The 25,655-nt window shown below is 40.5% G+C and overlaps 1 protein-coding gene and 1 pseudogene across 9 annotated transcripts in view; both read right to left on the bottom strand.

Annotated features, from left to right (window-relative positions):
* SCAI (suppressor of cancer cell invasion) overlaps positions 1-25,655 on the bottom strand; it is a 135,993-nt gene that overhangs the window by 85,744 nt on the left and 24,594 nt on the right. Inside the window, exon 2 of one of the 9 annotated variants that reach the window (XM_032306661.1) lies at positions 20,856-20,996. The exons of 7 other annotated variants lie outside the window; for them this stretch is intronic. The gene's annotated coding sequence lies outside the window, so the exon portion shown is untranslated. Of the gene's footprint in view, positions 1-5,031; positions 5,059-20,855; positions 20,997-25,655 lie in introns of those variants that run through there. One more of the 9 variants, XM_032306662.1, reaches the window with a different exon arrangement.
* On the bottom strand, positions 13,295-13,865 carry LOC116570834 (annotated as a pseudogene).

The following is a 25,655-nucleotide window of genomic DNA, read 5'->3' as shown; positions in this document are numbered from 1 at the left end:
TTCTTTAGCACTACAGTCCACACAGTAGGAGCACAGAAATATTTTTCAAGGGCTCCTGGATGGCTCAGTGGGTTAAGCCTCTGCCTTGGGTTTGGGTCATGATCTCAGGGTCCTGGGATTGAGCCCCGTGTCGGGTGCTCTGCTCAGCAGAAAGCCTGCTTCCCTCCCATCTCTCTGCCTGCCTCTCTGCCTACTTGTGATCTGTCTGTCAAATAAATAAATAAAATCTTTTAAAAAGTAAAAGAAATATTTTTTCAATGAACAAATGATGAACGCTGTAAGATTCTATGAAATTTAAGCCAGATAAGCTACACTGCCCTGTGCAAGCAAGAGTACAACAAGGCCTCTAGAAAGGTTTAGATTTCAAGAAGGAGGAAAAGAAATAGAAGAGGAGGGAGTCAAGAGAAAGAAGAGGAGGAAGAAGAAAAAATAGAAGAAGAATTTTTCCAAGACAAGTATTTTAGTGGCAACCTAATGGCCTGTTTCATGAATCCATCCGTTTTCATCTCCCTGTTAACATCATCTCCCTAACTTAATGTCATCTACGCTGGAGCCTCATGACTAGCTCTTCCCGCATCTGCTCCTGAACCCCTCACTTCATTCCTGACATAGCATCGAGAGTAATTTTTTTTTTTAAGATTTTTTTAATTTTAATTTTTATTTTTATTTATTTATTTGACAGAGAGAGATGACAAGCAGGTAGAGAGGCAGGCAGAGAGAGAGGAGGAACCAGGCTCCCTGCCAAGCAGAGAGCCCGATGCAGGGCTCAATCCCAGGACCCTGGGATAATGACCTGAGCCGAAGGCAGCGGCTTAACCCACTGAGCCACCCAGGTGCCCCGAGAGTAATGTTTTTAAAGGTCTTTGAGATATATCCAGTGAGTCAAATAACAAATGAGTTCAGAAGTCAGACCTCCTCCAGATACAACACTGGGGTTCCAAAACAGCAGCAACAGCATAGGTCTTGGTCTGTTCAAGCTGCTCTAACAAAACAGCCACAGACTAGGTAGCGATTAACACAGAAACTGACTTCTCCCAGTTCTGGAGGCAAGAAGTCTGAGATCAGACTGGCAGTACATTCAGGCACGGGCTCTCTTCTGGCTCACAGACTTGTGCCCTCACATGGTGCCCAAGGGTTCAAAACAAGCTCTCGGGAGCTTTTTATAAGACACTAATCCCATGAGGTTCCACCCTCCTAACTTAAAACACGCCCCAAAGGCCCTACCTAGTAAGACCATTACCTCTGGAAGTTTGGATTTCAATACATGAAACTGGGGGGAACACAAACATTCAGACTGCAACCGCTTCCTTAACCAGACATCCTTAACCAAGGTCTTCCAGGGGTATGACCTTGGCAGTAATTCTAGATCTTCTGATTCCCTTGGTTCCTGCCTGCTTTCTAAACCATTAAACCAATATTTCCATCAGTGCTCTGAGGTACTTGACAACCTTCCAATAAATTCCTTTTCTGCTTAACTTGGCTGGAGTTAGGGGCTATAATTCTCAACCAAGAACCTTCCCTGGAACAATGCCATGTCTCCCCTCCCCCCACCCATTCCCTTTTAAAGACCTGCCACTCACTGAGTTTTGCCTTCCCCAAATGGGTATAATTAAAAAGCAAAAATTCTAAATACCATTTACATTACCAAACATGCCAGTACACTACACACTCCTGCACAGGGTCACCCTGGCATGTACTGTAGTCTCAGCTGGTAATGCTCATCCTCAAAATACCAGTGTGGCTAGTTCTACCATCTCACTCTTGTCTCTGGCCAAACTGCCTTATTAGAGAAGACTTCTCTGACCAGTCTATATAAAACAGAAAGACCCTTCCTTATAGTACGTTATTTTTTTTCAAAGTTATTATCACCATCTGATACATCATACATTTGCTTATTTATATATATTCTATGTTCAGTCACAACATAAACTCCACAAGGGTAGGGATTTTTGTTTTGCCACTTCCCTATCTCCAGTGCCTGCAACAGAGTCTGGCACCTAAGAGCTGCTCAACAAACTCTTGTGGAAAAAATTACTAAGCAAATTTTACTTTTTTTTTTTTTTTAAACTAATTTATTTATTTGAGGGAGAGAGAGAGCATGAGCGGGAAGGAAAGAGGGAGAGAGAATCTCAAGCCAACTCTGCCCTGAGCACAGAGTCTGATGCGGGGATGGAGCTGAAAACACTGAGATCATGACCTAAGCTGAAAGCAAGAGTTGTACGTTTAGCTGACTGTGCCACCGAGGTTCCCCTAGCTTTTTTTATTATAAAAATTTATTTTAGGAGGGGCGCCTGGGTGGCTCAGTGGGTTGAGCCGCTGCCTTCGGCTCGGGTCGTGATCTCGGGGTCCTGGAATCGAGCCCCGCGTCGGGCTCTCTGCTCAGCGGGAAGCCTGCTTCATTCTATCTCTCTCTCTGCCTGCCTCGCCGTCTGCTTGTGATCTCTCTCTGTCAAATAAATAAATAAAATCTTTAAAAAAAAATTTATTTTAAGGGCGCCTGGGTGGCTCAGTGGGTTAAGCCTCTGCCTTTGGCTCAGGTCGTGATCCCAGGGTTCTGGGATTGAGCCCCGTGTCAGGCTCTCTGCTCAGCAGGGAAGCCTGCTTCCTCCTCTCTCTCTGCCTGCCTCTCTGCCTACTTGTGATCTCTGTCAAATAAATAAATAAATAAAATCTTTTTAAAAATTTTATTTTAAAAACTACACTTATTGTGGCTAGCACTGGGTAATGTACGTAATTGTCCAATCACCATGCTATACACCTGAAACTAATAAATGCTGTATGTCAACTATACTTCAATAACAAAAACTTAAAAAATAAAAAATAAATGGATATTGGGCTGCCCGCGTGGCTCAGTCATTTAAGCATCATACCTCTTTTCTTTTTTAAGGTTTTTATGTATTTCTTTTTCAGAGAGAGAGAGAGAACAGAAGCAGGGAGAGTGTCAAGCAGAGGAAGAAGCAGATGCCCCGCCAAGCAAGGAGCCCAAGTCGGGACTCGATCCCAAGACCCCGGGATCATGACCTGAGCTGAAGGCAGACCCTTAACCAACTGAGCCACCCAGGCATCCTGCATCTGACTCTTGGTTTTGGCTCAGGTCATGATCTCATGGGTTGTGAAATCAAGCCCTGTGGAGGGCTCAATGCTCAGCACAGAGTGTGCTTAAGTTTCTCTCTCTCCCTCTCCCTCTCCTCTGGCTTGCACACACTCTCTTTCAAAATAAATAAATAAATAGGGGCGCCTGGGTGGCTCAGTGGGTTAAGCCTCTGCCTTCGGCTCAGGTCATGATCTCGGCGTCCTGGTATCGGGCCCCACATCGGGCTTTCTGCTTGGCAGGGAGCCTGCTTCCTCCTTTCTCTCTGCCTGCCTCTCTGCCTACTCGTGATTTCTCTCTCTCTCTGTGTCAAATAAATAAATAAAATCTTTAAAAATAAATAAATAAATAAATAAAATCTTTAAAAAAATAAATGGATCTATAAACATGCATTAATTACTTTCTCACACACACACACACACACACACACACGCAGGTTGTGATAGAAGTATGTGTCTCCTAGATCTCCCTTCAAAGAAGGACATGGTGTCCTGTTTGCTGGGAATGCTGCCACCCCTTCAGGGATCATGCAGAGCTGCCTTTCCCAAGGTCATGCTCCCCCCAAAGCGGCCTCCATCCAGTGACTGATGGAGAGAAGGGTATAATAGTACAGCCATTTCAGCCCAACCACTCTAGGACAACTCTGAAAGGCCACTTCGGCTCTAGGCTCTCTAGAGAGTCAGCTTGGACGGTTGTTCAGAACAGAGGCGTACCTCAACTTCTGCCAGATTCTGTCTCTTTCCCATCCCTCCCACAGGTACTAAACACAACAGCACTTCTCAACATCCTATATCCTAAACTCGACCTCAAATTCTGCTTCCAGAAGACCCTGACCTGGAGCATGCTTGTTAAAACTAAGAAACAAACAAACCAATAAACTTCATCCTTATAAAGTGGAAAACTAACACCCCTGTAACAGATTATCCTATGATACGCCTTTTCTCCTGCAGAAATGGTTACATAATGAGAGTCCTCTATTTTTAACTAGGCCTACTGCTAACCAGTAAAATCTATTCTTCCATGCCTCCAGGTGTGGCCATATAACTAAGTTATGGCCAGTGAGATCTGAGCTGAAGTGATGTGCATTTCCAGAACTTGTCTTTAGAGGAGTTAATGTGCCCTTTTCCCTCTGACCTTCCCCTTTTTTTGCAAGGAAACGTGGACATAATACTGAGTATCTCGGACCATGCACATGTGGGCAATAACCCTGTAACAGTGCAACCAAATACAAGGAGCCCAGACCCCCGTGGAGCCACCACACCAGCCTCACACTTCCCAAACTTGATTATGACCTGAGAAAATACCAAAACCTCTATCTAGTTGAACCTCTACAGCTTGGGTGACAGCTCCCACTGCTGTCTGTGCTCTGGCTGCCTCTGTCCCCAGCCCTGTGCTCTCCCTCGCCAAGTCAGCATCTGCAGGTCTCCCGATGGAGACCGCCCTCAGACCGCCAGGACGTCTGGCCATTTACACATCCTTCCTCACGAGCGGTGGTCCTCAAGGGTTAGGGTTAGGAGGACAAAGGCTCTACCTTTTCATTCTGTCCTTGATTGTGACACCTGTTAGGAATAAGCTCAGAACTCCCCTGCAGGGCTGAGCCGAAGCCTCCTTGAGGTTTTGCTTGATCCTTGCTACATCCTTGCTCGGCCTCTAGCCTTGTTCTCTCTTCCCAGTCCCACTTCTTCACTCCCTAGCAAGCTTCCCTGAAACTCTTCCTAGTAAGTCACTTCCCTGTGAAATCCCATCTGATGTTCTGTTTCTGGGGCCCCAAACCTGAGACAGTAGTCATTGTGGATATATCCAATGAGTATCATGCCATTCCCCAGGGTTCATCACAGTTAACACCTGTACACCTTGCCAAACCTTGTCCGCTGCAAAATCAAATATACTGTGACTCTTTTAAATAAAAATGGAATTATAAGGTAAACCATGCACCTCACCTTTTTCACTTAAAATGGTTCATGGACCTGTGGAATTTAAGAAACAAAACAGAGGAGCACAGGGGAAGGGAGGGAAAAACAAAATAAGATGAAATCAGAGAGACAAAGCATAAGAGACTCTTAACTATAGGAAACAAACTGAGGGTTGTTGGAGGGGAGGTGGGTGGGGTAACTGGGTGACGTGCATTAAGGAGGGCATGAGATGTAATAAGCACTAAGTGTTATATGCAACTAATGAATCATTAAACTCTACCTCTGAAAGTAGTAATACACTGTATGTTAATTGATTAAAAAAAACAAAACGATTCATATTCCATGATTATAGAATATATATATATATATATACACACTTCAATATTTTTCAGGTATATGGCTGCCTATAACTTAAAGTCCAAATAAACACCAAAAACAGTTTTGATATCAAAAATATTTTGATATTAAAAACATTTTGAGCCAGCACCTGGGTGGCTCTGTCAGAGAAGCATGTGACTCCTGATCTTGGGATCATGCGTTCGAGCCCCACAATGGGTATAGAAATTTTATTTATTTATTTATTGGAGGAGAGCAGTGAAGAAGAAATTTACAAAGACAAGAAACTTCATTGACTCATACCTAGAGTTCTGTTCATCAACAAGAAAAAAGATTATATACACATCGACTTCTAGGAACACCAAAAAGAAGCAAGGCAGAATTTACTAAAAATAGATAAATTAGGGACAGGCAGGCAGCTCAGTTGGTTGAGCATCTGAATCTTGGTTTTGGCTAGGGTTGTGGGATCAAGACCTGAGTCAGGCTCTGTGCTCAGTACGAAGTCTGCTTGGGATTTCTCTTCCTCTCCCTCTGTGCACCCCCCACTCATACAATCTCTCCCTCAAATAAATAAATAAATCTTTTTAAACAATAGGTAAATTATATCTTCTTTACCCTACATCTTTAAACTCCTGGAAGGGGTTAAAGGTCTAAAGAAAATTAATATATTTTATATGTATATATAACTTTCAGTACATTAACACCAAAACATATAACTCTAAATATATTTAAGATATACATAAAACTCATGTAAAAAATTAGGATGTTCTTCTTTAGAGTCTTGTGATTTAAGGAGGCAGGCAGAAGATAAAGGAGAATTAAATGACGTGTTTGTGTATTATTAGTCTAATGCTATTTGAAGTTTGGTGTTTCCAAGGAATATCCTTTCGTTATTGACAAAATATATTTGGGGGGGATGCTGGGTGGCTCGGTTGGTTGACTGACTGCCTTCGGTTCAGGTCAGGACCCTGGAGTCGCAGGATCGAGTCCCACATCAGGCTCCCTGCTCGGCAGGAGTCTGCTTCTCCCGCAGACCTCTCTCCTCTCATGCTCTCTCTCAAGTGAATAAATAAAATCTTTAAAAAATATATATGTGTGTATATTTTGGATATTTAAAAAGGATATGTTGCTCGAATTATGCCTATATTTCAAGGAAGAAGAGTTTATTTACAGATGTTTCATGAGTCTCCAAGAATTAAAATAACAGTCAACAAGCAATAGAAAATTTCTGTATTTCAATACCACCATTATTTAAGATTATCAACACACTTAGAACATAACTGAAAACATAACAGTAGTGGCGCTTGGGTGGTTCAGTCAGCTGAGGCTCTGACTCTTGACTTCAGCTCAGGTCATCATCTCGGGGTCTGAGATCGAGCCTGCATGGGGCTCCGCACTCAGCACGGAGTCTGCTTGAGATCCTCTCCTTCTGCCCCTTCCCCTGTGTGCGTATGCTGTCTCTCTCTAAAATAAATAAATAAGGGGCACCTGGGGGTTCAGTCATTAAGCGTCTGCCTTCGGCTCAGGTCATGGCCCCAGGGTCCTAGGGTTGAGCCCCTCATCAGACTCCCTGCTCCGCGGGGAGCCTGCTTCTCTCTCTCCCACTCCCCCTGCTTGTGTTCCCTCTCTCGCTGTGTCTTTCTCTGTCAAATAAGTAAATAAAATCTTTTTAAAAATAAATAAAATAAAATAAATCTTAAAAAAAAAAAAAGAAAGAAAACGTAATCGTAAAAACGATCTCTTACTGGATTACAAGTGTAAAAGAGATTTAATAAAGCAATGTAACATTCATTTTCCACAAACTGACGATACTGGTGCATTAAATCAAACAGAAGCCTTTAAAAGACAAACTCCTATGAATGACAAAATTGTTTTATATTCATTTGGAACTGTTCAGTGTTAACATATCAAAAACTCTGGTGGGCCAATAATCTGTAACGTAATTTAAGAATGTTAAGATGAGGCACGTAGAGAGACGCACTTGCACTGCTGGTAAATTAAGAAACAGAGGAGGGTCAGATGTGAGACAGAACTTCCATGGTGGTGTTTTTCCTATTTGTGCACTGCAAAGGGAAATCTCCAATCTAGTTATTAAACTTTCAGTCTGTCAGAGGTAATAGCTATTATGCCGAAAGCAATTACACAGGCTAGCACTGGAGATCTGAGGGTTTTGTTGTTGTTTTAGCAGAAGGAAGATAATTCCTGGGTTTGTGTGTATGTGCATTTATCTCTTAATCAGCAAGTACATCCACGATATCAAAACTCTCGCTCCTTTTTCCATTTCTGCTTGATTGGCAAAATCACAGATTAAAGAAATCAACAACATTACCCTAGATAAGTGTGCCCCCATGTTGCTTGCATTTGATGTAAACATTTTTAGACAATTTTTAAAGATTTTATTTATTTATTTATTTGACAGAGGGATATAGAGAGAGCCAGAGAGTATAAGCAGGGGGAGCGGCAGAGGGAAAGGGAGAAGCAGGCTTCCAGCTGAGCAGGGGGCCCAATGTGGGGCTCAATCCCAGGACCCTGGGATCATGACCTGAGGTGAAGGCAGTAGCTTAACTGACTGAGCCACCCACGCATCCCTTAGACAATTTTTAATAACAGATTTACTTGTAGGGGATTTTCTTGAGATGCAGAGAAGTGGCTGCATTTCCATGAGGGTTCTTTCTGATATTGCTAGCTATATTTTTAACATCCTTTAAGAATATATATAAAAACGTGGGAGAAAATATATATGCAGATACTCCCCCAAATTAAACTAACCATGATGTCATTCCTACAGAATTATAAAAAGAATCACTTTTTTTTCCCTCTCTGAACAAGTATGTACCTTTTATTTGAATAAAACATAAGAATTTTCAGTTACCCTGGACCTGAACATTGAAATGGTCTGGAGTAGTACCACCCATGAGAAAATTATGTGCCTGTCAGGTAGAAGTGTTAAATTTATATTAATCACTGATATAATAAATGAACTTTTTGTTGTTGTTTATGTCTATTCTAACTATCTCATTAGAATGGTATCAATGGTTTAAAACTGGTCTCTGCTAACCCTTGTGAAGTTCTATAAAAAACAAAAGTAAAGCTCCTGACTGCTTGGTAAGAGGCCAAATCCTAACCACTAAACCACCGGGGAGCATCCTGACTGCTCTGTGGTGACTGCTAAGTATTCTAATGTGAGATGGGGGCAGGGGGAGGTAAAATACTCGTTGAATAAAATTCACCATTTTAACGATTTTTAAGCATATCTACAGGTCAGTGGCATTAAGTACATTCACACTGCTGTACAATCATCACCACCCATGTCCAGGATTTTTCATCTTCCCAAACTGTAACTCTGTACCCCCCTTTTGAGACGCTGGAAATCACTGTTTTACTTGCTGTCGCTATGAATGTGGCTACTCTAGCTGCCTCAAATAACTGGAAGCAGACAATATGTGTCCTTTTGTGTCTGGCTTATTTCACTTAAGTTAATGTCTCCACAGTTCATCCTTGTAAGGTGCCAGAATTTCACTCCTTTTACAGTCGAACAATATTACTTTCTGTGTGTGTGTGTATGTATTTATACATAGATACATACATATAAAACAAGTTTTGTCCACCCATTCATCCAAGGGTGGACATTTGGATTGTTTCCCATTTTGGCTATCGTGAGTAATGCTACTAACATGAGTATGCGTACACATATGTGCTCAAGTCCCTGCTTTCCATTCCTTTGGGTATATACTCAGAAGCAGAACTAGGTGTTGGGTGATGTAGTAGTTCTCAGTTTAAGTCTGTGGGGAACCACCACACTCTAATGTAAGATTTGTGCATTGTATGGGTCTGAAAGGTATCTCTTGTCTCTTGCACACTGACTCCATGAACCTTAAAATTGCAACTTGTAACAAATGTCAGAAGTGGTCCAGGATTTCACAGCTGGAGGGGAGAAAAGTGTAATAATAGCAGCTATCAGTTATTGATGGTTTACTAAATGCCAGCTTCTGCGCTATGAGCTTTATATACAAGGATGAAAATACAGCCAAGAAATCAAAAGTACCATCTTTTCCTATACGCATTTCTCAGTGTTAAGGTTGTTACAAAACAAAGAGAAACAAGTCAGTTGGTTAAACAGTAGTTTAGATTTTCTCCTGAGGATTTTTCAGACCTCAAAAATATGTACTGTGACTTTCTAAGAAAGGATATGTGAAGCCATTATTCAAGCTGTTTGGCTTTTGTTGAAGATCACATTGCAGGAATGATCTGATCGAGGTCAAGGGCAGCACTATTAGCACTGGGGACCAGACTGCTCTTTGCGGTGGGAAGCTGCTGCGTGCACTGTAAATCATTCAACAGCATCCCTGTCCTCTACACACTAGATGCTCCGAGTACATTCCCCAACTTATGACAATCAAAAATGTCTCCAGACATTGCCAAATGTCCCCTAGGAGGCAAAAATCACCCACAGTTGAAGATTACTGGTCTGTTACTATCTCACTAAATTCACTAACCACTTCCCCACTTAAATAGAAGCCATTAAACAAATTTCCTTGCTGTCCCCTCCCAGCTCAAACCTCTTTGTTTTCCTCCTTTCTTCTTCATCTACAAAACAACAGCTGCCCCCTCAGCCTCTCCCGTGCACTGGATTCCATTCCCACTCACCTCAGACCAGAACCTGTCGGGCAATTACCCACTGGATAATATGTCTAATTTCTCCTTGAGCCTCCAAACATGCTCATTTTTTCTTCTTTCCTAAACAAAACAAACAAACCCAAACCCTTTCTCAACCCTCTTAAGTTTATCCCTCTCCTCTATACAACTAAATTTTCATAAGAGTCCATCTTATCCTTAGGGCCTCTACTTTTCTTCACCTCACATTGATTTTTCTGCCCAATAAAATCTGGGTCTACAGCCATTTCTCTATTCTCTCAAAGACCAAGACCTCCCATTTGCCCAGTTAAGTGGTTCCCCCAGGGTTTGGTCATTACCTGCCATCACCTATGGTTGACAATATTTTGAATAAACTTTTTCCTTTTTGTTTGTTTTATTGTGGACTTTGGTTTTTGTGTTTTGTTTATTATTATTATTTTTTTTATTAACTTCTGAAGAAAATCTGTGACCTGGGGAGTAGCCTATGTCTTGAATTATGTGACACACTCTCCCGGTTGTCTTCTCACCTCATTGGTAGTGTTCTCTATTTCCCTGTGTCTTCTGTCACCCCAAAATGTAAGCAGTCCTTGGGGGGTGACTTTCAGTACTCCTATAAATGATTTCCATCACTCCAAAAATGCCTAGGAATTCTCTGTTTATCTCTGACCCCATTATATCCTGAGTTCCAAAGTAAGATCTGTTAAGAGCAAGATAGCAGAATTTGGGGGGGGGGGTCAGAATTTGTTTATTACAATAAACAATAACTACCACCAAAAAAATACCTTCTGCACGCCAGACACTGAAGAAAACACTTTACAAACTAACTAATTTAACGTACTCCTCAACAACTCTATGAAGTAAGCCTCACTATTTCAACATTATAAATGAAGTTACAATCTCAGAGGAGTTCGGTAGTTCTCTTATAGCTAGCAAATCCTAAGTATCAGATCATAACTGGTTTTCACTTCAGAGCCAATTTTCTTAACCAAGTGCTACTGTTTCATTTTATCTTTTACATTTCTCCTCAAAGTTTAATTCTCTTAGATCTTCCTGATTTTCACAAACTTACAGGATCATTTAAGGTCAAAACTGTAAGCTGTGTACACTCTTGGCCTCTGTATTAAAGAAGATATTTTTCCAAGAATTCTAGGACTAAAAGAGAGTCATCATTATATAGTTCATCTCCAAGCCTGTAGGCAGAATTGTATCTAAACCATTCCAGACAGATGGGTATCTTCTATTTTTAATGACATCTAGGAAAGGAGATTCTCGCCTACTAAATTTAGATTGTGAGCCAAAGGCAGGAAGCATGTCTAATTTTATGCTCCATATAGCTACACCTTCATATACAGCTGGTAATATGCATCCTACCAGGATTATTACCTTAAGTAGAAATGGACACTTAGAAAATACAATGAAAAAAATAAAGCTGGTCACTAAGGACACTTAGAAAATACAATGAAAAAAATAAAGCTGGTCACTAAGGAGAGATTCCAATGGGCTCTTCAGGCAGACAAGAGGACAAAATCATTCTAATCTAAAGTACAAAAGAGTTGACATCATATTCTTCCGTATGTATTAAAATCCATCTGGCGGAAGTAACTGGAAAAACAACAGAATCTCTAGTATGAGGTACACGCATCACCTGGCTGTAACTACTTTCAAAGAGTTAACTCCAAATCTTAGGGAGAAAAGTCTTGAATGCATCTGAAGTTACTGGCATTTTGAGGTTTACAGTTCTACTCTTGCCATCACTTCCTCTAGGCTCTAGGCTTTGGAATCCAAACACGTCACCACCACCCCCAAAAGATTTCTAATTCTGCCTGTCAGATCGTCTTTGCCAGCTCTCAACACATTAAATGAAAAACAAACAAAAAATTCACAAATGCTGCAAAATGAAGTTTCTAGCAGTATACTTTACAGAAATTCTTTGCACTATTTGTTACAACATAAAGCTAAAATTGCTTTAAGATAATTATCTCGAAGAAGCTACCAACTAGAGCTGACACAAATGTTTAATTGGCCCTTTGTGAAATGTTTTCCCGAATGAACCAGCTGAGCATCCATCTTCACAAAGTTAGGAGGGCTTTAGTATTACTTCAAATAACATAACCTCTTGGGTCAAATCACACTGCAAAATTACATCTGTTTTTAAATGATTAAAGGAAATTGCAGAGTGGATAATCACATGAGTATAACTTCTGACCTCCATTATCACATTAAAATCTAGCACAGACTAGCAATAAATGAAAGCTGATAAAGCCAGGGAAATGTTTGTATAAAATTACCATAGTACCGTTGGTACACTTCTAAAAACCCAGGTCATGGCTCAATTATTTTTTAAAATAGATATTCATCAAAAACAGCAAATGACAAGTATAAGATGAAAATACTGACCTAAACCAATCTGGCAAAACCACCAAACACTTTTTTGAAAGTAATTCATGTTGTTTCCCAAAAGAGAGCATCTACTTCTATCTAGGCAACAAGGGAGGCCATTTATGGCCAAAACAGTTCTACGGGTTTGGTGAAGGATTTGACAATGAACTGGAACTAAAGGGACAGTTTCTACTTTGTCACCTTCTAGTTTTACAATCATTGTTTTCTTTTTTTTAAGATTTTATTCATTTATCTGACACAGAGAGAGAGAGATCACAAGTGGGCAGAGAGGCAGGCAAACAGAGTGGGGAGTGGGGGAAGCAGGCTCCCTTCTGAGCCGAGAGCCCGATGCAGGGCTCGATCCCAGGACCCTGAGATCATGACCTGAGCTAAAGGCAGAGGCTTTAATCCACTGAGCCACCCAGGTATCCCTACAATCGTTTTAACCTGCCTAAGTATAAACCTGTTACAAGAATAAAATATACATTTCAAACTAACAATCACTTTCAAGTTTATATCAAGATGTCTTACCTCCCAAAATTTAGCCTAAACAACAAAAATATTACCCTGTGTTTGGCTATACAGTAGCTACCACATAAGTCCCAAGTTTTACTTGGTGTCTGCTGGAGACTCATGCAATTTTTTTTCTCAACTGTTTCTCAGTCATCACCCAATCTGGAGGTGGTTAATTACTTTATGATTCCAATTCATATTTTATCACAAAATAATCTCTTATTAGTCATTAGAGTAAGCCATTCATAACACACAGGTTTTTTTAAATAACTCCTTGTGGTGACTCATTGTTGTTTTGATCTGCATTCCCTAATAAATAATGATGTTGAGCAACTTCTCATAAGCTTATTGGCCATTTATGTATCTTCCTTAGAGAAATGTCTATTCAGATCCTTTGGTCATTTATAAATTGAGTTATTTGCTTTTGTATAGTTGAGGGGTTGTTTGGTTTGGTTTGGTTTTTTTACATTCTAGGTTGAAGTCCCTTATCAGATATATGATTGCAACATTCTGTGGGCTGTCTTTTCAGTATCCATTAGTCTGTCATTGGACCTCCTCAATTAACTTTGTAAGTGTCTCATCTCTTCTTTCTTTTCTTCTAACAACTGATAATCAATTTATTAAAAGGGTTGAATCAAACAAATGCAACAGCAACTTCAACCTGAACTCCTGGCTCAATACCGAGGGAAGTCATCTGCATAACCACCTCAGAAGGATGGTGCCAATCAACGCATTCCTTCTGGGTCCTCATCTGAAAATGATCCCATGTCTTAGAATAGTCACCACAAGGAGTTTTCCTGGTCGTGCTTCTCAGTCTTGACAGGAATCTGAACTGATCTTTGCACCCTGAGATTCTTTTCCTTCGTACCTCTGATCAAATCGGCACACAACTGCCTCAAAGGTTTTATGCTATGGCTAGTTAGAGTCATTCTAATTCAGTGAGTCACAACCTGTGGTTCCACGGGTGTCTTTCAGGTGTTTTTTAAAGCCAAGGACATGGGGTGCCTGGGTTCACAGTTGGCTGGGCATCCAGCTCTTGATTTTGGCTGGGGTCATGACCGTGGGGTCATGGGGTTGAGCACCACATCAGGCTCCACGCTCAGTGGACTGCCCCTCCCCAATGCTTGCACACATTCTCTCTAAAATAAATAAATCCTAAAATATAAACAAATAAGTAATCTAAAAGCCATGGCCATGGCATGGCTTCCTGACCAACTTGTTCCTCAAGAAGAGTGAACAGCCGAGGAGTCGGGAGCAGAAGCAGGCCTGACGAAGCTCCACTGTAGCCACAACCATGTCTTCTTCAAAAAGCCGTTTTTCTCTTACTTTCTACACCGTCTTTTCCTTCTAGTTTCTGGGAGATTTCTTCAACTTCACTTGGTTCTAACCATTTTTTAAAAAATATTTGGTTCTGATTTATTTTAATTTGAGCTGCCACAGTTACATATATCCAAAAGTTCTTTTTCATTTCTAAATCATTCCTTCTTCAAAGAATCCAGTTCTCATTTTGTAAGTCCTTTTCTCTATGAGAAAGCCCCAAAACGGGGCTTGACCCCAGGACCCCAAGACCACAACCTGACCTAAAACCAAGAGTTGGACACTTAACCAACTGTCTAGGTGCCCCATTATTTTTTCATTTCATATCTTTACTCTGAGCCCTACCCTACCTCTATTTCCACCAGATTCTTCCATGCAATGTGTTCACTTTGGACTCTGTTGTTCATGTTGAAGGTTTTTTCCTATGTCTCATGATCCTTAGTAATTGTCTGTTACTATTTAAGAACGAGGCCCTGAAAGATGTGAATGGCATCCCTGGTGTATAGACCGTGTTTTCAATCAGAGAGCTTCCCTACAGGAAATAGCTCTTTCATTAGAGAGCCTTAAATGTCAGTATGAGAAAGTATTTTCTTTGAGTCTTCTTCAGTTTCTCTAAAAAAGAACCCTTCAATCTCCTGAATTAGCCACACAAATCTGGTCCCAGTGGTCAGGAGCCACAGTATATTTGGAGATGAAGTGAGAGGTTGTAGGTCCACTGTTCACTATACAGCTAGTCCCCATTTCCCATCCCATGTGTCACTCCAGCCTGAAATCTCTCCAATTTAGAGGCCCCCACCCCTGGTCACATTTGATTTCTGAATAATAGAGGGGTGGAGGGCAGGTAGTTGTCTGGCTGCACAGTATAAGGCAGCGGACCTGGAGATTCAACATTTCAGTCAAGAGACTTTGAACCAATGCCCCATTTTCAGTTCAATGTCTCACTCCCACCTCTGAAGTACCTGGTGCCACTTGAGAAATTTGTGGAGTGAATCAGTGTGCTTCTTATAGGCACCACATCTTCAGGTCCTAAAGATATTACCTAAAGAGTAATAACATTTCTCTGTCCTACTATGTCAGTTACTTTTTCCTCTATCAAGTTTCTATCATCAAAATTTTATTAAATCTCTGATCAGCTATTCTGTTCTCTATCACTCTTTTTATTTTTAGCCTTAACCTTTTCTGCTTTTTTAATGTCAAAAGAAATGTAAATGCATATGGAAGTGCATCATTTTTAAGCAAAAGTTAATCTAAATTTATAATAACATTGCGAAGAAGATCTTATGAAGTACCTTTTAAAAATAAGAAAATTAAGTCTCAAATGATAAAATAAAATGCAGAAAGTCTAAAAAGTAGCAAGTGACAGAAACAGAATTTTAATCTATTGAAAGAGTGGAATGTTAGATTTGAGACCAATACAAAATTATGTAAAATATAAAAATAGGCTAAGAAATGTAATATTCAACATACAGATGAAAAGTACATAACCCACGTACATTTCTTCTCATTCGTGGAGTAAATCAAGAAAATTAAGAAAAGAATGAACTTGAGGCACCTGGTGGCTCAGTCATTAAGCGTCTGCCTTCAATTCAGGTCATGATCCCAGGGTCCTGGGATCAAGCCCCACATTGGGCTCCCTGCCCAGCAGGAAGCCTGCTTCTCCCTCTCCCACTCCCCCTGCTTGTGTTCCCTCTCTAGCTGTGTCTCCCTCTCACAAATGAATAAAATAAAATCTTTAAAAAAGAGAGAAAAGAAGAAAAAAATGAACTCCATGAACTAAGAACTCAAAGATAAAATACAAAGGGGTAAGCTTAAAAGGCAAATGATTGACCCAAGAAAAGAAAATGAGTAGAAGAGATAGATTGCCCATCAGAACTTAAAACAGTGCCGGAAATAGCAAATGCGGAAGCAAAAGGGAAGGAAAGGACAAGGGAGACAAAGGGATGAAAAGGTGAGGGAAGGAAGACAGAAGAGGAGGAGAAGGGGACTGTCTCCTGCCGTCATCCCGTCCCTGCCCCAGCCCTCAGCGCTGCAAGTGGGGGATGAGCTCGGAGAGAACCACAGTCAGAAAGCAACGCGGGGACTACATCAGGTCTGACACAGAGACGGTCACAACAGTCAAGACCTTCAGCCCAGTGCTGACTAGATGGGACTTCTGGGTTGTCTCCAGAGATCAGGGACGGGTAAAGTATTTTATAAAAGACTAAGAAAGGGAAGAAAATACTTATCACTGTGAGAGTGGTTTGCAGAATACTGAATTACGGCTTTACACTTTGGAAAATGCTAGTTTAAACCACTGAATTTACTTCAAGAACCTAAAGCCTATTACATACTGACTAAAACCTCCTAAGAACAGTAAGAGCTAACATTTACTGAATACTGACTAAGCCAGATTCTAAGAGCTTCGCATGTTATGACAGTAATAATAAGAGCTAACATCTGCAGAGTACTTACCATGGTAAGCACTATTCTAAGCAATTCACAAGTATTCATGTAATCCTCAAAACAAAGTACATGAAGGACACAGTACTTTACAGTCAAAGAAAATGAGACATACGCAAGTGAGGGAACCTGCTGGACAGTCCAGAGCAAGGCGCAAAGCTGGAGCTCTTAACTGTGATTTGATGCTGCCTCTGCTGGATGGGCTATAATGCAGCTGCAGTCTAAGCCCAAAATAATACTTGTCTGGGGGCACCTGGGTGGTTCAGTTGGTTAAACGCCCACCTCTTGATCTCAGCCCAGGTCTTGATCTCTGGGTCATGAGTTCAAGCCGCATATTGGGTTCCAAGCCCAGTGTGGAGCCTACTTAATAAAAAATTTAACAAAATAGGGGCGCCTGGGTGGCTCAGTGAGTTAAAGCCACTGAGTTCGGCTCAGGTCATGGTCCCAGGGTCCTGGGGTCAAGTCCTGCATTGGGCTCTCTGCTTAGTGGGGAGTCTGCTTCCCCCTCTCTCTCTGCCTGCCTCTCTGCCTACTTGTGATCTCTCTTTGTCAAATAAATAAATAAAATCTTTTTTAAAAATAAGAAATGAATAAAAATGAATAAAAATAAGAAATGAATAAAAATGAATAAAAAACTTCACTGTAAGAAGAAATTTTTCTCACATTGAGTGGCACATTTTTTGTCTTCAGAAAGTTCTTTAATGTTGTTATAAACTGTAAGCATTTTTACAATAATTATTATCAACATTCTATGGCCCAGAAGTGAACCAGACTGATTTTAAGTCCTGCCCTAGAAAACATTTTAAATCACTCACAAAGACCTCCTAAACTGAAATTACAGGACCATCTCTATCCCTTGTAGTGTTTCCTAACATTAGTTTAAAACCTATCTGTGAATGTCAAGGGGCACTCATAATGGAAGAGAGCATGTTAAGTAGAAGCAGCCTAGAAAACTTATAATTTCTTAAATAACCTTCTCTCAATTTAAAGAACCTAAAACTACTCTTATTTGATTTAAATTGTCAATACTGTTTTTGTTTTCTGAATAATAATGGTTTCAAAGGGCTTTGACAGTTTTTGTTTTGTTTTTTAATTTTATTCATTCATTTGACAGAGAGATCACAAGTAGGCAGAGAGGCAGACAAAGAGAGAGGGGGAAGCAGGCTCCCCACTCAGCAGAGAGCCCGATGCAGGGCTGGATCCCAGGACCCTGAGATCATGACCTGAGCTGAAGGCAGCGGCTTAATCCACTGAGCCACCCAGGTGCCCTGCTTTGACAGTTTTTCCTTTGCTGGTAGTGAACCAAAAGCTGATACACCAACATTTAGAAGCCATGAGGTGGTGAGAAAAGCAAGGCCATCACCATATATTTGAAATTTCAAGTAACTTAGTAAACCAGGCTCCATTTCCCCAAGTGCAACAAGTGTTCTTACCCTCCTTCATGACACTGGGCAAGTTACTCATATTTCAACTGTACCTGCCTTGTTTCTCCTAGCCACAAAATAAAGGAATCCAAATAGATATTCTTTAAAAGTCCCTTAAAGCTAGGGGTATCTGGTTGGCTCAGTTGGTTAAGCATCTGCCTGAGACTCAGGTAGTGATCCCAGGGTTCTGGGATCAAGTCTCACATTGGGCTCCCTGCTGAGCAGAGAGCCTACTTCTCCCCTTGCCTCTCTCTTTCTCAAATAAATTAAAATCTTAAAAAAAAAAAAAAGTCCCTTGGGCACCTGGGTGGCTCAGTGGGTTAAGCCGCTGCCTTCGGCTTAGGTCATGATCTCAGGGTCCTGGGATCGAGTCCCGCATCGGGCTCTCTGCTCAGCAGGGAGCCTGCTTCTCTCTCTCTCTCTCTCTGCCTGCCTCTCTACTTGTGATCTCTCTCTCTGTCAAATAAATAAATAAATAAAAGTCCCTTAAGCTTGAAATTTCTATAAATATATCTGAATGTGTACAGTAGAAATGGGAAATGTATTCTAGAAATACAAAGAACCACAGATAAATACTTTGGCACAATTACTTATTTACATTTTCTGTATTTCCACTTTGGGCATTGAAAAGGAAATTGTTTATTTACTGTATTTTATTCCTAAGAACTTAAAGGCCCTCTCCCAATACATTTCCAAACCTAATCTCAGAATAAAACACTATGCAGGAAAAAGACAGAAAATAATACTTAATATAATCTTAGAAAAATCTTTGTTTGGTTTTCATTTTTTAAACAGTTTAAATTACCTAATTGTAGTTCGGTCCCGGGTTTCGGCACCAAAAATAAATAAATAAATAAATTGCCTAATTGTAATTCTCAACTGCCTAGTCAACATAAAAGCGTGATAAAAAATACAAGCATTGGAATATTTATTTCCAATTGCCCAGCTATCCAGTAAAAATTTTTAGCACTGTAAGCTTTATTTCCTGCCTGACATCCTCAGGGATCTAGTCTGACAGCTCCCCTGTACAATTCCTAATACAAGACTTTCCTGGCCTTTCTTGGCACATGTAAACTGCTGCTAGGTAATATTTCTTTTGGCAATGGACTACATACTTTATAGAAACAGACCTTCAACTGAACCCTCTCCACTCAAACTCACATTCTTCCCCAACATGTGAATCTTAGACTAAGTCTACTGTAACAAGATGGACACAATTTATGGTATTGAATGCTACATATTCACTGAATCTTCCCTGATAAGAATCTTAGTTACAATCTCTCTTGAACAGATATTTAAAAATGGCTTTGGTAAGTCATTTTTTTTTTTTTTTAATTTGAAAGAGAGAGATCACAAGTAGGCAGAGAGGCAGGCAGAGAGAGAGAGAGAGAAGCAGGCTCCCTGCTGAGCAGAGAGCCTGATGTGGGACTCGATCCCAGGACCCTGAGATCATGACCTGAGCTGAAGGCAGCAGCTTAACCCACTGAGCCACCCAGGCACCCCGGTAAGTCATATTCTGAAGTAGAGGTCTGTTTGTTTGTTTGTTTGTTTTTTCTTTTAATTGCCCTAGAATTACAGACAGATAACTTACCCTACTAGGTTTTAGGAAATAAAAATAAAACCAAAATCTAGAAAAATAAATGCAACAGTATGAATGTTACTTCTAAAGTGTAAGAACTATACTACTCCCACCTTTTCCTTCAATGTGTGTTCTAACCAACAACAATCCACTACCAAAGAGGTAAAATGTACCTTTTAGAGACTGAAAGAGTTCAAATGAAGTAGTGAAATGGCTACTTAAATCAAGGTCTCTCCTTTTAAAATCTCAATACAAACCCCAAGTGTGCTTCAATTTAATTTAAATATCTATTTGGCCCTAATCCTCCAGTGATACTAAGTTTTATCAGAGATAGAACTTGCCTGCTAGTTTATAATCTACAGTAGAAGATAAAAGAGTATACAAATTTAAAAGTATAGATTATGCTGGTATGACAAAGTCTGGAAAAGCACAGGCTTGGGAGATTTATTCATTATTAGATCTATGACCTTGAGCAGATCATTTTTCTTCTTAGAAAATCAGCTGACAAAAACTCAAATGCAAACAAATAAAAAATCTGAATGGTCCTGTGTCTATTAAATAAATAGCCTATTAAAGAAATAAACTGTTAATAAACAGTTTCCCTAATGAAATCACCACATGGCTTCACCAGAGGATTTTTCTAACCATTTATGGAGAAAAAGCACCAATATTAACAAACGTTTTCTAGAGAAAAGAAAGGAATGTTTCCCAACCCACCTTATGAACCAGGATAGCCTTGATGTCAAAATCTGAAGAAGGGCAGTATATGAATGTAAATTCAGATGCAAAAACTCTAAAAAATATACTAGTTCCTCTAAAGTATATATAATAATATATAAAAAAAATAATGCATCATGACAAAATAGTTTATCCCAAAAATGAGAGCTTGATTTAACATTAGGGAAAAAAATCAATGTAATTCAACACACAGTACCAGAAAAAAAAGAGAAGAAAAAAAAATCATATGATCATCTCGACTGACAGAGAAATAACATCTGATGAGATTAAACACCCATTCAGGATTTTAAAAAAGATCTCAAAGACTTCTGCTTCTAGTCAAGATAAAGTAACTAGGACCAGACTGACCCCCTTACATTAAACAACCAAAAGAACGCAGACAAAATAGTTTAGACAACAGACTAGTTTTTCAGGTAACTGTACATCAGGCAACAAAAAAACCAGTCATCTCTGACGACAAAAAAGTGAATCCTACAATTGCCCCGGCTTACCGCTTAGCATTTCCTGGGTGTGGCACAGGGAAGAGGAGCCCAGGCAGAGCCCAAGGAATGTCCTAAATTGAGAAGATGGAGCTGGAGTCCAGGAGGATGAAGGCTGCTAGAGTTCAGAGTAGAATACTCTAGACGAAAAAGCTAAACAGAGAGAAAATACTAGAGATCTGTGGGGAGTCCCTCTGAAGTGTTCCACTGAGTACACACTGGCCCATGCATCCAAGAAAACTATCAAACACAGAAGGAAAAAATCATCCTAGAGTAATTGACGGAACAGTGCCTAGAGTTTACAAAGCCAACAACAGCACCTATTCCCATCAGCCAGACTTAGAAAACCTTGTAATTTCCTGGTAGTGTATTCCACAAAGTCTTGCCACAAGTAAAGAATGATTAGTCCTAGAACTGAAAGCGCTGTTGCTTTGGCCCCACCCAACAAAACTTAAAACCAATACCCAAAAGGATCAAAATATTTCTATATAATTTAACTGCATACCAGAAAAAATCTCCAGAAATATATAAGGAGGAAAAAAACCCCTAAAATCAAACAAAACTCCAGTCCCTCCACAATGTCTGGCATCCAAACAAATATACTAGGTATTCAGAGGAACAGGAAAATATGACCAGTGATAATGAGAAAAATCAACCAATCAAAACCAACCCAGAACTGACATTAAAACAGCTATCATAACTATAAGTGTAAAGCAACCTTTTTCTGTAAAGGGCTAAATAGTAAATATTTTAGGCTTTGTAGGCCATACAGTCTCTATCATAACTATAGCTCAGCCACTGAATAAAATTCTTGAACAGGCTTGTCACATGAAAAACAGGACATACAAAAACCCAGTAAACATGTATAAAGGTACACGACTTCATTAGTCATCAGAAGAATGCTTATTAATACCACATTGTTCCCTAATAGGAACAAGCATACTCAGAACCTAGATTTTGACTTTTTTTTTCCTTTGAGTAGGCTCCATGCCCAACATGGGGCTTGAACTCATGACCCTGAGATCATAAGCCGCATGTTCTACCAACTGAGCCAGTCACGTGACCCCAGATTTTGGTTTTTAATACCACGCTCCAATAGAAGCAAACAGGGTTCCTTGGAGAAATGTCTGATTCTATGACTGAGGCAAGAAATACACATGATGACCCTGGAGCATCTTGTGCCAAAGAGTAAGGAAGCATCAAAATAAAAAAAAATTTTTTTTAACCCACAATGATAGGAGTACGTCAAAGGGACACAGCAGCAAACTGAAGAGTACCCACAGGCCAAACTAGAACAATTGCAGGAAAAAAAAAAAGGTAATGCTGGGACATAACACAAAGTTGTTGTTTTTTTTTTTAAAGATTTTATTTTTATTTATTTGACAGAGAGAGAGCACAAGTAGGCAGAGAGGCAGGCAGAGAGAGAGGGGGAAGCAGGCTCCCGCTGAGCAGAGAGCCCGATGTGGGGCCTGATCCCAGGACCCTGGGACCACGACCCGAGCCAGAGGCAGAGGCTTAACCCACAGAGCCACCCCAGGACCCCTAACACAAAGTATTAAAAAAGAAAAAATCCAGGGCACCTGGGTGGCTCAGTCAGTTGGGCATCTGCCTGCAGCTCAGGTCCTGATCTCCCAGGCTTGGATTCCAGTCCCGCCCGCATCACGCTCCCTGCCTCTCCCTCTCCCTCTGTTCTGCCCTCCCCCTCCGCTCATGCTTGTACACATACTCTCTCTCTCTAATGAATAAAATCTTTATTTTCTTTAGAGATTTTATTTATTTATTTGACAGAGAGAGAGAGAGAACAAGCAGCAGAGGGAGAGGGAAAAGCAGGCTCCTCGCCAAGCAAGGAGCCCAATGCAGGGCTCAATCCCAAGACCTCGGGATCATGACCTGAGCCAAAGGCAGAAGCCCAACCAATTGAGCCACCCAGGAGTCCCATGAACTGAATCTTTAAAAAAAGAGATGAAGAGGGGCGCCCAGGTGGCTCAGTGGGTTAAAGCCTCTGCTTTCAGCTCAGGTCATGATCTCAGGGTCCTGGGACTGAGCCTGCTCCCTCCCCGCTCTCCCTCTCTACCTAAAAATATGTTGGGGCACCTGGCTGCCTCAGTAGGTAGAACATGTGACCATTGATCTCAGGGTCCTGAGTTTGAGCCCCATGTTGGGGGTAGAGTTTACTTTAAAAAAATAGTAATAGGACTCAGTTGGTTAAGCTTCTACTCTAAGCTCAGATAATGATCTCAGGGTCCCAGGATGGAGCCCCAAATCCAGATCTCTGCTCAGGAGGGAGTCTGCTTGTCCCTCTCCCTCTGCCCCTACACCCTGCTCATTCTCTCTTTCTCTCTCTCTCTCTCAAATAAATAAATAAATAAATAAATAAATAAATAAAATCTTTAAAAAAAAAAAGAAGCTTAACCAACTGAGCCACCCAGGTACCTCTCCACTTTGTAACATTTCAAATTACTTGTCCATCATCTAGTCTTGAGCACAAGGTTGTTTGTTATCCAGGAAAATTAAGTAACATCACTTACATCATTTCTACCTTTAAATATTTTATCTAAGGGACGCCTGGGTGGCTCAGTTGGTTAAGCAGCTGCCTTCGGCTCAGGTCATGATCCCAGGGTCCTGGGATCGAGTCCCACATCGGGCTCCTTGCTCGGCAGGGAGCCTGCTTCTCCCTCTGCCTCTGCCTGCCTCTCTGTCTGCCTGTGCTCGCTCGCGCTCTCTCCCTCTGTCTCTGAAAAATAAATAAAATCTTTAAAAATAAATAAATAAATAAATAAATATTTTATCTAAGAGACTTATTTTTTTTTTAAAGATTTATTTATTTATTTATTTGACAGAGAGATATCACAAGTAGTCGGAGAGGCAGGCAAAGAGAGAGAGAGGGAAGCAGGCTCCCTGCTGAGCAGAGAGCCCGATGCGGGACTCGATCCCAGGACCCTGAGATCATGACCCGAGCCGAAGGCAGCGGCTTAACCCACTGAGCCACCCAGGCGCCCTATCTAAGAGACTTATAACAGCATATGCTGTCTGGAAACAGATTCTTTTCATTCTTAATGCTCTTTATTTTCTTAGATATTTAAAGTTAAATTGCACTAGGTTCTCCCAAACAACTAATTTTACCTAATCACCTTAGCCATTGGAGAGGAATATCTGATAAACTACACTATGTCAATTATAGAAAATGAGAAAATTAAAAATAATAGTTTTAACAGCTTGAGGAAATTTGAAGCATCTGAAACTAGAAGACATACACTTCAAGAACTGTTTTCCTTTTACTTATAGGACTTTAATAAAACCCTCATAGGACATTATCTCCACTAAAGTTAAAAAAAAAAATGCCAATGCCATTATTTCACTCTGTAACTGTAAAAATATCAGAGACAGAAAAACTGAGTTTTGTCTTGCTTGAGCTACTTCCTAGCTGTGTTACTCTAGGTAAATCACTTTACTCTCCTGAGCCCCAGTTTCTCTATTTATAAATGGGAACAATTACCATTTGTCTTTTTTTTCTTTTTTTTTTTTTTGCTGTTTATTGATTTATGTATGTATTTTTGCAGGGGTAAGGAAGAGTGTGAGGTTGTTATTCATTCAAGTCCATATACATACAATCTACAGATGAACCACTTATAAGCAGAGCCCTTCTGTACTTCCAGTTTTGGGCTATCAGCCCTTCACTTATTTAATTGGTCAATTACAAAATACATGATTTCAGATGGTGTATAGAAGAGACCCCATCTTTCACATTATGTGTGTGTTGTCATTATATCCTTTTAAGTTTTCCTCAAATTTTTATTTTATTTTATTTCTTTTCAGTGTTCCAGAATTCATTGCTTATGCACCACACCCAGTGCTCCATGCAATATGTGCCTTCCTTAATACCCACCACCAGGCTCACCCAACCCCCCTCTCCTCTCCTGTCCAAAACCCTCAGTTTGTTTCTCAGAGTCCACAGTCTCTCATGGTTCATCTCCCTCTTCAATTTCCCCCAACTCCCTTCTCCTCTCCATCTCCCCATGTCCTCCGTGTTATTCCTTATGCTCCACAAGTAAGTGAAACCATATGATAATTGACTCTCCTCTGCTTAGCTTATTTCACACAGCATAATCTCTTCCACTCCTGTCCATGTTGATACAAAAGTTGGGTATTCATCCTTTGTCTTCTAACAAAGTAACAAACATTAACCTGACCTGCTAATAAGGACCAAGGAGCACCCTGGGAATTAAGTTATCTTCCCTCAGTCCCCTCCTCCCATTTAGGTCATTGACTCTACTCTGTGACCAGCCTGAACACTAAACAATTAAGAACTGATGGAAACAAAGAGTTGAACCAAATACTTAGGATCTACACATTTGTTGCATGTAAAGTATTCATTAATAAATGTAAAGGGCTTGTTAAAAAATGAACTGGTGACAACAGGTAATATGTATGAGAAATCGCTGGCTAATAGATCAGTAAATGCCAACCATCATCAAGAAGTCCAAAAACTGGCACCAGCCCAACCTGATTCTGAAATTTCTTCATCACCTTCTCCTTAATCTTTTTTTCCCAAAGGAGTCCCTCAGGTCTTCACCTCGTAACTGCAATTTTAAGCCTTATAAAAATCTCAAACATGCTTATTCATTCTTTAGTCGCTTTAGACTTCCCAACATCCCTCTGTCCCTAACTTCTTCTCAGGAATATTCACTCCATCATTTCAGACTGCAATCTTCCTGCTGGTTATCCTTCCCCTCCCTTGTCTAAAAGTAAAAATGCCAGTAATAGTAATAGTGACTAGCAGTAGTACTGAAGAGCCAAGATTGTGTGACAGGC

This window comes from Mustela erminea, chromosome 12 (genome assembly GCF_009829155.1).
Source record: "Mustela erminea isolate mMusErm1 chromosome 12, mMusErm1.Pri, whole genome shotgun sequence".
Lineage (NCBI taxonomy): Eukaryota > Metazoa > Chordata > Mammalia > Carnivora > Mustelidae > Mustela > Mustela erminea.
This window is presented reverse-complemented; position numbering and strand designations above follow the sequence as displayed.